The sequence below is a fragment of the Notolepis coatsorum genome, assembly GCF_963971535.1.
Source record: "Notolepis coatsorum genome assembly, chromosome: 16".
Lineage (NCBI taxonomy): Eukaryota > Metazoa > Chordata > Actinopteri > Aulopiformes > Paralepididae > Notolepis > Notolepis coatsorum.
Window position 1 is genome coordinate 13247695 of NC_140180.1, and position 13496 is coordinate 13261190.

Below are 13496 nucleotides of genomic sequence, written 5' to 3' on the forward strand. Positions count from 1 at the left end.
GGATGGGCAACTGTTAACACTTTCTGCACCTGCTAGGTGGCAGTATCGCCTACCCTTTGAAACCTTATATCACACCGTGTGTTACATTTTATATGGTCCGGGGGGTGGAGAATTTCGAGCCGGGCAAGTGAAACACTTCATTCGAGCAACTTGGAACGCGTCCAGCACACTTGATGCATATTTTGTGCCACTTCATGGTCAGGGACCCGATGGACATCAATACTAGAAATCGCGATCAGACAATTGGAATATTCATTTTGGAATAACTCCTAGCAAAGGTAAGGACTATATATAACATCAATCCTACTTTGATCCTACAATGACTTCACATCGATCGCAACGATCAACGTATGTACTATGTAGTATTCAAAACGTATGCCGTTGCCGACGATCAGAGCATCACAAAACAACGCCCCCCCCCCCCTTGATGCCTTCATGATGAAACATAATACCTATTATATACCTTTGATTTGGAAATAATATCGTGTCCAGGCGAGCAACGCGAACGACTTTAGCAAAATGCACATAGCGCTCCATAACTCAGCTTCCAGGAATTACCCCGGATCACTCTGAAACTATACAATATTCACCACGGGATAACACGCAAACGTATACATGAAGAAATTAACAATTTTTTACATATTGGACTACAAATAGTGTCTGTCAAATGAGCCGGACTATTTTCTCCATAGCTATAATATAGAATATACAATAGATCCGCAAAGATCGTGAAATGTCGTGAAAATAGGCAATGGAAAGCTGGCGCTAGAGAGCAGAGATGGGCACTGGCTATGGCGTTGAATGAATTAAAGGCAATGGAGGAGGGCAATGTTGTCCTCAAGGAAAGATACAAGTTGTTAAATGGGACTAAATCACTTTGTTTGTACGAGGAAGTCAGAGGTAAGCGACAGCTGTGATTGGAGGATCAAGAAAAGGGGCAGGGTTTGAGACAGGTCGCAGAGAATACGGGTCTGTGGTGTGAGCAGCGCTGTATTGTATCCCAAGTTCATTCGATTACATTATTGCAAAGTTTTACTGTGAAAACAATAAGTGGGCTCTATTTCCGTCCTGGCGCAAGGCGGGTGTGCAGGTCCGGGTGCAGGCCCAGGCCCCGGCCCAGGCGCAGGCCCAGGCGCAGGCCCAGGCGCAGGCCCAGGCGTATTGGCAATTTGGTCCGGCGCGAGGCGGATTATTTCCGCTTGCATCTCTTGTTAATTTCGTAGGTCGACACGAACTTTCACGTATTTTATTTTGGCATAAAATCACGCTGGCGTTCTGGAGCTATGTTTGTGATGGCAGTCTGTTAATCACAACAAGCTATTGCAAGCTTTACACTTGGGGTTAATGGATTCATGTGTGGATCAGACACGGTTGATGCTCATCATTACTACGCACAGGGAACGGGGGAATGACAGGAGTCCTCTGTAAATCGTGCAGAACTCGAATCCACATCGTCCGATGAATATGAATTCATTTTTATTTTCGTGTCATATCATGTTCCTTCCACAGGGGGGAACACACCTCAAAATTCAGTTTCACATATTTAAGACAAATAAAATCATGAGTTCCATAGATTTGAACCCCCCCAAAGAATTATGAACCATTTTTCAATATAAGATAAGATGTATGGTTCATAATATTATTCTGGGTAATGGAAGACGTAAGATGTCGTAAAATGTATGGCTGAGAAAAGTCCACACCAGAATAACTTCAACCAGGGACAAATCCAGCAGCAATAATATGCCCTGCCTGTATCACCATATATATATATATAATTAACAGGGATGTCCGATATTATCGGCCGATATCGGCATTCAAATGTGATATCGGAAAATATCGGTATCGGATTTTTTTTATTATTTTTTTTACATTTCTATAACCTTTATTTACCCAGGCAAGCAAGTAAGAACAAATTCTGATTTTATTTATTGTCAAAAGTATGCATAATGTTGTGTTAATTCCAAAACAAGAGAGATGTAATGTTAATTACCTGAAATTATTCCATTTTTGGGGGGGGAAACCCTGCATATATCGGTATCGGTTGATATCGGTCGATATCGGTATCGGAAATTAAGAGTTGGACAATATCGGTATATCGGTAAAAAAGCCAATATCGAGCATCCCTAATAATTAATTATCATATAATGGTGATACAGGCAGGGCATATTATTGCTGCTGGATCTCTACAGTTTGTCCCTGGTTGAAGTTATTCTGGTGTGGACTTTTCTCAGCCATACAAAACTGTCCACCAACTGTCTTGGTGTGTGCGTGAAGAGAATGAGAAGAGCCGATTTGATTGGTCATCATAATTGAAGCCCCTCCTACTCAAGCCCCCTTTGACAAATGCGCCCATTACATTATTTTTTATTTATTTTTTTACATTGGATCATCATCTCTTGCATCTCTGATCACCCAGGGCTTTCCCTAAACAATGGTATGGGGGGGGGGGGGGGGGCAGTGCCACTATGACAACTCACCAACCAGGGTTCCCACAGACATTGCAAAATGAAATGCAAGGACTTTCAAGTACTTTTCCAAGCACTATTTTTTATTTTAAAAGAGCATTTAAAAGGATACAATTCACTTTTAAATGCAGTTTAAAAAAAATTATAAAAAATGTTATCCAAAATGTATGGCTTAAAACCAATTTCCGACAATTAGTTACACTTTATATTAACACTTTGGTTGCCTTGGGTTAAATTCATGATATACCATAGATTGCCAGCTCTATTTGTCTATGGAGAAGTACCCCTTCTTTGCAGGGCTATAACTTTTTAAATTCTATTGCTACATTGCCATTATTAGGGCCCATTCAAAGTCCTATATGTATTGTTCATTGTGTAGCAACGTTAAACTTTTTCATTCACATATTCATAGTAAAGTATGGTCTAATGTATAAGTATGTTTTCATCTCTTTCTGCAGCTTTCTCCAGAACGTGATCTATAGCCCCAAATGCATTATATTGATGATGCAATACAGTTTTATGGCAATCAGCGCGATATAAAAAATTCCAACTAGACGTACTTCTAGAAGTTACTACACGTCATCTGATGTTGACCGGATGGGCTAGGGGGCGTTTATAATTCCGTGGGCAGCGTTATACCAATCATCTAATGTGGGTCAAATGTTGATAATAGCAGTTAGTATCGAAGACGGTAACGTTACACGCTGAAACTCACCCCAGTCTCCGCGCGCCGTTGGGCGATCATCGTAGAGTTGAAATCTTATCATTATGGGATGTAAATTTACCCGGTCCATCTCCAGCTTGTATAATGGTATATACGTCCAAATCATGTTGTTTATCAAGTTATTGGCAATCGATCACTGTGTAGCGTGACGAGCCAGAGTCGCGGGACCTATAGCGAGCGCCCGGAAGTACTACGGACGTAGCACAACCTCTATGCCACTTCCTGTTAAAGCGATTGCGCCGATCGGCCACCAGATGGCGCTCCTGAACCGCCAGAGAGCTCAGTGGGTCCTGCTGGTGGATCTCAGGCCAGCGGAGGGGACATATGAATCCGATCGCAGATTTTTGAAATATTGATATAAGGACGCTGTACAGCGTCCCCCGGCAACTTGAGCATGGCCCGCAATGACGTCAAAACACGTTTCATGGCAGTCAAAGTGTTAAAATAATTATATTTCTTGATTCAGAACAATTTTATCATGGATTAACACAATTTTCAATGTGAATGGTTGATTTGAATTTTTATTACTTTTTAAGCACCTTGGTTAAAACAATGGGCTGTTTAAGGAATTCCAGGCCTTGACCTTTTTTGTTGTAAAAAAAAATCAAGCACTTTAAGCACTTCAAGGACCTTGTGCGAACCCTGATCACCTGATTGATTGCCATAAATCAGTTGGAAACACCCAGGTGCTCCGGCGCCCCCTGAGCCTCATGCTGACGAACTCGCGCCTGTGTCGAAATTCATGAAAATAGGGCCCCAGTAGATCCTCAACTACAAAGACACTGAGCATGTCCGTGTAAGGACCACAGGGTGGCGCCAAATCCATCCATTATATTTATACCTGGATATGAGGCTTGGAATGTTTACATGAACCCTCAGATCTTCATTATACAGCACAAGTCACTAGTGCCTTCCTTGAATAGGTGACAGAGCCTTTCAGTCTGTAGCGCCTAGACTCTGGAATGCCCTTCCTCGTGGCCTAAGAGCTGCAGCGTCTGTTGACATTTTTTAAAATCAGCTAAAACCATTACCGTTTAAACAGGCCTTTGGGTAATTAATGCTCGAGCTTCTCCTCCAGGTATAAAATATGTCTTTTGTTTTTTTCTCTCCGTGATGCATTGTGTTTTTGTTCCGTCTCTTATCACTTGAATGGTTCTTGCTTTTTATTTTTTATATTTTATTTCTGCTGCATGTAAAGCACATTGTGAGTTCTCTCTGTGAAAAGTGCTATATAAATAAACTTTACTTACTTACTCGACTAAAGACATTTTTGCCACAGGATTGGTAGACTAATCGATTAGTTGATTAACATCGCAAAATCTATCAAATTTAGAGTTTTTCCACATGCATAATACAGAAGGTTGCCTCGTCTGCATTAGTCAAGTTCAGCCTGACATGGTATGGTATGGCATGGTATGGTATGGTATGGTATGGTATGGTATGGTACGGTTGGGTTTGTGTCTCCACTGCGTTTCATGTTAACTCTCAAGCTAAACCATGCCGGCTTTGGCTCAGGTCTGGCCAGGTTGCGAAAGGTGGCCTTCTCAGCCGGGGTCCAGCCAGGTTCTACAAACAATGGAGACACTGTGTGCCAGACAGGTTACAGCACGGCTACACCGTGGCTAGTGGAGACAAGGCATTAGTCCAAACAGACAAATCAACTAATCTAATCAATTCGGAGGTAGAAGCCCTATGAGTCACTCTAATCTACTAGTTCCTCTACTCTACTCTCTACTAGCCATACTATACTAGCTCCTCTACTAGCTCCTCTACTAGCTCCTCTACTAGCTCCTCTACTAGCTCCTCTACTAGCTCCTCTACTAGCTACTCTACTCTCTACTAGCTCCTCTACTAGCTCCTCTACTAGCTCCTCAACTAGCTCCTCTACTAGCTCCTCTACTAGCTACTCTACTCTCTACTAGCTCCTCTACTCTACTCTCTACTAGCTCCTCTACTAGCTCCTCTACTAGCCATACTCTACTAGCTCCTCTACTAGCTCCTCTACTAGCTCCTCTACTAGCTCCTCTACTAGCTCCTCTACTAGCTCCTCTACTAGCTCCTCTACTCTCTACTAGCTCCTCTACTCTACTCTCTACTAGCTCCTCTACTAGCTCCTCTACTAGCCATACTCTACTAGCCATACTCTACTAGCTCCTCTACTAGCTACTCTACTAGCTCCTCTACTAGCTCCTCTACTAGCTCCTCTACTAGCTCCTCTACTAGCTCCTCTACTAGCTCCTCTACTAGCTCCTCTACTAGAATAGAATAGAATAGAATAGATCTTTATTTGTCATTGTTGGTACAACGAAATTTGTTAGGAACATCACCACCACTGGCATACAACATAAGATATAACATGTGCAAAATAATAATGTCAATAATAGTAGTAATATAGTAATAAGTAATAAAGTATCAATGTCCCAATGTCCCAATATATAACATACCATCATTGTCCCAAGTGCATTTAGTGCTTGTGCAAATAAATTAATAAATATAAATATTTCAGTCCAGTGAGTTGATGGAAGGAGGGGGGGGGGGGGGGGCGTTGACTTGCAAGGATGAAGTATTGTATAGTGCAGCAATGCAAGTCCGGTTCACAGTTATTGTTGTAATGTGGGAGTGGGAGTTATGTCACCGGGGGTGGGATGCGGGGGGGGGCAAGTTGATGTTCGTCGTTGAGCAGCCTGACAGCCCGTGGGTAGAGGCTGTTGGTCAGTCTGCTGGTTCCGGACTGGATGGATCTGTACCTTCGACCAGAGGGCAGCAGTTGAAAGAGATGGTTTGCTGGGTGGTACTGGTCCTGTAGGATGTTATTTATACGCCGTAGGCAGCGGGAGGTAAAGACTGTGGAGATATCTGGGAGGCTAGCTCCAGTGATCCTCCTCGCAGCCTTGACCACTCTGTGGAGGGCCTCCTTCTCTGCCCTGGTACAGCCAGTAAACCACACCAGTAGTCCGTACGTGAGTACACTCTCTACTGCGCAGTGGTAGAAGTTGGCCATCAGTCCCTGTGGGAGTTTAGCCCATTTAAGCTTCCTAAGGTAGAAAAGGCGCTGCTGTGCTTTGCCCACAGCAGAGGCAATGCTGACCCCCCAGGACAGGTCATCAGACATTGTCACGCCCAGAAACTTAAATTTTGAAACCCTCTCCACCTCCTCATTCCCAATGAGGAGTGGAGAGTGGCTGAGGTCACCAGTCCTGCGGAAATCGATGATCATCTCCTTGGTCTTCGTGGGGTTGAGAGCAAGGTTATGACCATCGCACCACTCCACTAGTTGCTCAACCTCCCTCCTGTATGAGGTCTCATCATTCCCTCTGATGAGGCCAAGTACTGTTGTGTCGTCTGCAAATTTTACTATGAGGTTAGATGGAGAGGAGCTACTCTACTAGCTACACTACTAGCTCCTCTACTAGCTCCTCTACTAGCCATACTCTACTAGCCATACTCTACTAGCTCTTCTACTAGCTCCTCTACTAGCTCCTCTACTAGCTCCTCTACTAGCTCCTCTACTAGCTCCTCTACTAGCTCCTCTACTAGCCATACTATACTAGCTCCTCTACTCTACTCTCTACTAGCGCCTCTACTCTACTCTCTACTAGCTCCTCTACTAGCTCCTCTACTAGCTCCTCTACTCTACTCTCTACTCTACTCTCTACTAGCTCCTCTACTAGCTCCTCTACTAGCTCCTCTACTAGCTCCTCTACTAGCTCCTCTACTCTACTAGCTACTCTACTCTCTACTAGCTCCTCTACTAGCTCCTCTACTAGCTCCTCTACTAGCTACTCTACTCTCTACTAGCTCCTCTACTAGCTCCTCTACTAGCTCCTCTACTAGCTCCTCTACTCTACTCTCTACTCTACTCTCTACTAGCTCCTCTACTAGCTCCTCTACTAGCTCCTCTACTAGCTCCTCTACTAGCTCCTCTACTAGCTCCTCTACTAGCTCCTCTACTCTACTCTCTACTAGCTCCTCTACTAGCTCCTCTACTAGCTCCTCTACTAGCTCCTCTACTCTACTCTATACTAGCTCCTCTACTAGCTCCTCTACTAGCTCCTCTACTCTACTCTCTACTAGCTCCTCTACTAGCTCCTCTACTCTACTCTCTACTAGCTCCTCTACTAGCTCCTCTACTAGCTCCTCTACTAGCTCCTCTACTAGCTCCTCTACTAGCTCCTCTACTCTACTCTCTACTAGCTCCTCTACTAGCTCCTCTACTAGCTCCTCTACTAGCTCCTCTACTAGCTCCTCTACTAGCTCCTCTACTCTACTCTCTACTAGCTCCTCTACTAGCTCCTCTACTAGCTCCTCTACTAGCTCCTCTACTAGCTCCTCTACTAGCTCCTCTACTAGCTCATCTACTAGCTCCTCTACTCTACTCTCTACTAGCTCCTCTACTAGCTCCTCTACTAGCTCCTCTACTAGCTCCTCTACTAGCTCCTCTACTAGCTCCTCTACTCTACTAGCTCCTCTACTAGCTACTCTACTAGCTACTCTACTCTACTAGCTCCTCTACTAGCTCCTCTACTAGCTCCTCTACTAGCTCCTCTACTAGCTCCTCTACTAGCTCCTCTACTAGCCATACTCTACTAGCTCCTCTACTAGCTCCTCTACTAGCTCCTCTACTAGCTCCTCTACTAGCCATACTCTACTAGCTCCTCTACTAGCTCCTCTACTAGCTCCTCTACTAGCTCCTCTACTAGCTCCTCTACTCTACTCTCTACTAGCTCCTCTACTAGCTCCTCTACTAGCTCCTCTACTAGCTCCTCTACTAGCTACTCTACTCTCTACTAGCTACTCTACTCTCTACTAGCTCCTCTACTAGCTCCTCTACTAGCCATACTCTACTAGCTCCTCTACTAGCTCCTCTACTAGCTCCTCTACTAGCCATACTCTACTAGCTCCTCTACTAGCCATACTCTACTAGCTCCTCTACTAGCTCCTCTACTAGCTCCTCTACTAGCTCCTCTACTAGCTCCTCTACTAGCTCCTCTACTAGCTACTCTACTCTCTACTAGCTCCTCTACTAGCTCCTCTACTAGCTCCTCTACTAGCTCCTCTACTAGCTCCTCTACTCTACTCTCTACTAGCTCCTCTACTAGCTCCTCTACTAGCTCCTCTACTAGCTCCTCTACTAGCTCCTCTACTCTACCCTCTACTAGCTCCTCTACTAGCTCCTCTACTAGCTCCTCTACTAGCTCCTCTACTCTACTCTCTACTAGCTCCTCTACTAGCTCCTCTACTAGCTCCTCTACTAGCTCCTCTACTAGCTCCTCTACTCTACTAGCTCCTCTACTAGCTACTCTACTCTACTAGCTCCTCTACTAGCTCCTCTACTAGCTCCTCTACTAGCTCCTCTACTAGCTCCTCTACTAGCCATACTCTACTAGCTCCTCTACTAGCTCCTCTACTAGCTCCTCTACTAGCTCCTCTACTAGCTCCTCTACTCTACTCTCTACTAGCTCCTCTACTAGCTCCTCTACTAGCTCCTCTACTAGCTCCTCTACTCTCTACTAGCTCCTCTACTAGCTCCTCTACTAGCTCCTCTACTAGCTCCTCTACTAGCTCCTCTACTAGCCATACTCTACTAGCTCCTCTACTCTACTCTCTACTAGCTCCTCTACTAGCTCCTCTACTAGCTACTCTACTAGCTCCTCTACTAGCTCCTCTACTAGCTCCTCTACTAGCTCCTCTACTCTACTCTCTACTAGCTCCTCTACTAGCTCCTCTACTAGCTCCTCTACTAGCTCCTCTACTCTACTCTCTACTAGCTCCTCTACTAGCTCCTCTACTAGCTCCTCTACTAGCTACTCTACTAGCTCCTCTACTAGCTCCTCTACTCTCTCTACTAGCTCCTCTACTAGCTACTCTACTAGCTCCTCTACTAGCTCCTCTACTAGCTCCTCTACTCTACTAGCTCCTCTACTAGCTCCTCTACTAGCTCCTCTACTAGCTCCTCTACTAGCTCCTCTACTCTACTCTCTACTAGCTCCTCTACTAGCTCCTCTACTAGCTCCTCTACTAGCTCCTCTACTAGCTCCTCTACTAGCTCCTCTACTAGCTCCTCTACTAGCTCCTCTACTCTACTCTCTACTAGCTCCTCTACTAGCTCCTCTACTAGCTCCTCTACTAGCTCCTCTACTAGCTCCTCTACTCTACTCTCTACTAGCTCCTCTACTAGCTCCTCTACTAGCTCCTCTACTAGCTCCTCTACTAGCTCCTCTACTAGCTACTCTACTCTCTACTAGCTCCTCTACTAGCTCCTCTACTAGCCATACTCTACTAGCTCCTCTACTAGCTCCTCTACTAGCTCCTCTACTAGCTCCTCTACTAGCTACTCTACTAGCTCCTCTACTAGCTCCTCTACTAGCTACTCTACTCTCTACTAGCTCCTCTACTAGCTCCTCTACTAGCTCCTCTACTCTACTCTCTACTAGCTCCTCTACTAGCTCCTCTACTAGCTCCTCTACTCTACTCTCTACTAGCTCCTCTACTAGCTCCTCTACTAGCCATACTCTACTAGCTCCTCTACTAGCTCCTCTACTAGCTCCTCTACTAGCTCCTCTACTAGCTCCTCTACTAGCTACACTACTAGCTCCTCTACTAGCTCCTCTACTAGCCATACTCTACTAGCCATACTCTACTAGCTCTTCTACTAGCTCCTCTACTAGCTCCTCTACTAGCTCCTCTACTAGCTCCTCTACTAGCTCCTCTACTAGCCATACTATACTAGCTCCTCTACTCTACTCTCTACTAGCGCCTCTACTCTACTCTCTACTAGCTCCTCTACTAGCTCCTCTACTAGCTCCTCTACTCTACTCTCTACTAGCTCCTCTACTAGCTCCTCTACTAGCTCCTCTACTAGCTCCTCTACTAGCTCCTCTACTCTACTAGCTACTCTACTCTCTACTAGCTCCTCTACTAGCTCCTCTACTAGCTCCTCTACTCTACTAGCTACTCTACTCTCTACTAGCTCCTCTACTAGCTCCTCTACTAGCTCCTCTACTCTACTCTCTACTAGCTCCTCTACTAGCTCCTCTACTAGCTCCTCTACTAGCTCCTCTACTAGCTCCTCTACTAGCTCCTCTACTAGCTCCTCTACTAGCTCCTCTACTCTACTCTCTACTAGCTCCTCTACTAGCTCCTCTACTAGCTCCTCTACTAGCTCCTCTACTCTACTCTCTACTAGCTCCTCTACTAGCTCCTCTACTAGCTCCTCTACTCTACTCTCTACTAGCTCCTCTACTAGCTCCTCTACTCTACTCTCTACTAGCTCCTCTACTAGCTCCTCTACTAGCTCCTCTACTAGCTCCTCTACTAGCTCCTCTACTAGCTCCTCTACTAGCTCCTCTACTAGCTCCTCTACTCTACTCTCTACTAGCTCCTCTACTAGCTCCTCTACTAGCTCCTCTACTAGCTCCTCTACTAGCTCCTCTACTAGCTCCTCTACTCTACTCTCTACTAGCTCCTCTACTAGCTCCTCTACTAGCTCCTCTACTAGCTCCTCTACTAGCTCCTCTACTAGCTCCTCTACTCTACTCTCTACTAGCTCCTCTACTAGCTCCTCTACTAGCTCCTCTACTAGCTCCTCTACTAGCTCCTCTACTAGCTCCTCTACTAGCTCCTCTACTCTACTAGCTCCTCTACTAGCTACTCTACTCTACTAGCTCCTCTACTAGCTCCTCTACTAGCTCCTCTACTAGCTCCTCTACTAGCTCCTCTACTAGCTCCTCTACTAGCCATACTCTACTAGCTCCTCTACTAGCTCCTCTACTAGCTCCTCTACTAGCTCCTCTACTCTACTCTCTACTAGCTCCTCTACTAGCTCCTCTACTAGCTCCTCTACTAGCTCCTCTACTAGCTACTCTACTCTCTACTAGCTCCTCTACTAGCTCCTCTACTAGCTCCTCTACTAGCTCCTCTACTAGCTCCTCTACTAGCCATACTCTACTAGCTCCTCTACTCTACTCTCTACTAGCTCCTCTACTAGCTCCTCTACTAGCTCCTCTACTAGCTCCTCTACTAGCTCCTCTACTAGCTCCTCTACTAGCTCCTCTACTAGCTCCTCTACTAGCTACTCTACTCTCTACTAGCTCCTCTACTAGCTCCTCTACTCTACTCTCTACTAGCTCCTCTACTAGCTCCTCTACTAGCTCCTCTACTAGCTCCTCTACTAGCTCCTCTACTAGCTCCTCTACTCTACTCTCTACTAGCTCCTCTACTAGCTCCTCTACTAGCTCCTCTACTAGCTCCTCTACTAGCTCCTCTACTCTACTCTCTACTAGCTCCTCTACTAGCTCCTCTACTAGCTCCTCTACTAGCTCCTCTACTAGCTCCTCTACTCTACTAGCTCCTCTACTAGCTCCTCTACTCTACTAGCTCCTCTACTAGCTCCTCTACTAGCTCCTCTACTAGCTCCTCTACTAGCTCCTCTACTAGCCATACTCTACTAGCTCCTCTACTAGCTCCTCTACTAGCTCCTCTACTAGCCATACTCTACTAGCTCCTCTACTAGCTCCTCTACTAGCTCCTCTACTAGCTCCTCTACTAGCTCCTCTACTCTACTCTCTACTAGCTCCTCTACTAGCTCCTCTACTAGCTCCTCTACTAGCTCCTCTACTAGCTACTCTACTCTCTACTAGCTCCTCTACTAGCTCCTCTACTAGCTCCTCTACTAGCTCCTCTACTAGCTCCTCTACTAGCCATACTCTACTAGCTCCTCTACTCTACTCTCTACTAGCTCCTCTACTAGCTCCTCTACTAGCTCCTCTACTAGCTCCTCTACTAGCTACTCTACTAGCTACTCTACTAGCTCCTCTACTAGCTCCTCTACTAGCTCCTCTACTAGCTCCTCTACTCTACTCTCTACTAGCTCCTCTACTAGCTCCTCTACTAGCTCCTCTACTCTACTCTCTACTAGCTCCTCTACTAGCTCCTCTACTAGCTACTCTACTAGCTCCTCTACTAGCTCCTCTACTCTACTCTCTACTAGCTCCTCTACTAGCTACTCTACTAGCTCCTCTACTAGCTCCTCTACTAGCTACTCTACTCTACTAGCTCCTCTACTAGCTCCTCTACTAGCTCCTCTACTAGCTCCTCTACTAGCTCCTCTACTCTACTCTCTACTAGCTCCTCTACTAGCTCCTCTACTAGCTCCTCTACTAGCTCCTCTACTAGCTCCTCTACTAGCTCCTCTACTAGCTCCTCTACTCTACTCTCTACTAGCTCCTCTACTAGCTCCTCTACTAGCTCCTCTACTAGCTCCTCTACTAGCTCCTCTACTCTACTCTCTACTAGCTCCTCTACTAGCTCCTCTACTAGCTCCTCTACTCTCTACTAGCTCCTCTACTAGCTCCTCTACTAGCCATACTCTACTAGCTCCTCTACTAGCTCCTCTACTAGCCATACTCTACTAGCTCCTCTACTAGCTCCTCTACTAGCTCCTCTACTAGCTCCTCTACTAGCTCCTCTACTAGCTACTCTACTAGCTCCTCTACTAGCTCCTCTACTAGCTACTCTACTCTCTACTAGCTCCTCTACTAGCTCCTCTACTAGCTCCTCTACTAGCTCCTCTACTCTACTCTCTACTAGCTCCTCTACTAGCTCCTCTACTAGCTCCTCTACTAGCTCCTCTACTAGCTCCTCTACTCTACTCTCTACTAGCTCCTCTACTAGCTCCTCTACTAGCCATACTCTACTAGCCATACTCTACTAGCTCCTCTACTAGCTCCTCTACTAGCTCCTCTACTAGCTCCTCTACTAGCTCCTCTACTCTACTCTCTACTAGCTCCTCTACTAGCTACTCTACTCTCTACTAGCTCCTCTACTAGCTCCTCTACTAGCTCCTCTACTAGCTCCTCTACTAGCTCCTCTACTCTACTCTCTACTAGCTCCTCTACTAGCTCCTCTACTAGCTCCTCTACTAGCTCCTCTACTCTACTCTCTACTAGCTCCTCTACTAGCTCCTCTACTCTACTCTCTACTAGCTCCTCTACTAGCTCCTCTACTAGCTCCTCTACTCTACTCTCTACTAGCTCCTCTACTAGCTCCTCTACTCTACTCTCTACTAGCTCCTCTACTAGCTCCTCTACTAGCTCCTCTACTAGCTCCTCTACTAGCTCCTCTACTCTACTCTCTACTAGCTCCTCTACTAGCTCCTCTACTAGCTCCTCTACTAGCTCCTCTACTCTACTCTCTACTAGCTCCTCTACTAGCTCCTCTACTAGCTCCTCTACTAGCTCCTCTACTAGCTCCTCTACTCTACTCTCTACTAGCTCCTCTACTAGCTCCTCTACTAGCTCCTCTACTAG

The 13496-nt window shown here is 45.8% G+C and overlaps 1 protein-coding gene across 1 annotated transcript in view; it reads right to left on the reverse strand.

Annotated features, from left to right (window-relative positions):
• Positions 1 to 13496, reverse strand: part of ccdc69 (coiled-coil domain containing 69) — a 72307-nt gene that overhangs the window by 2416 nt on the left and 56395 nt on the right. The window lies entirely within an intron of this gene.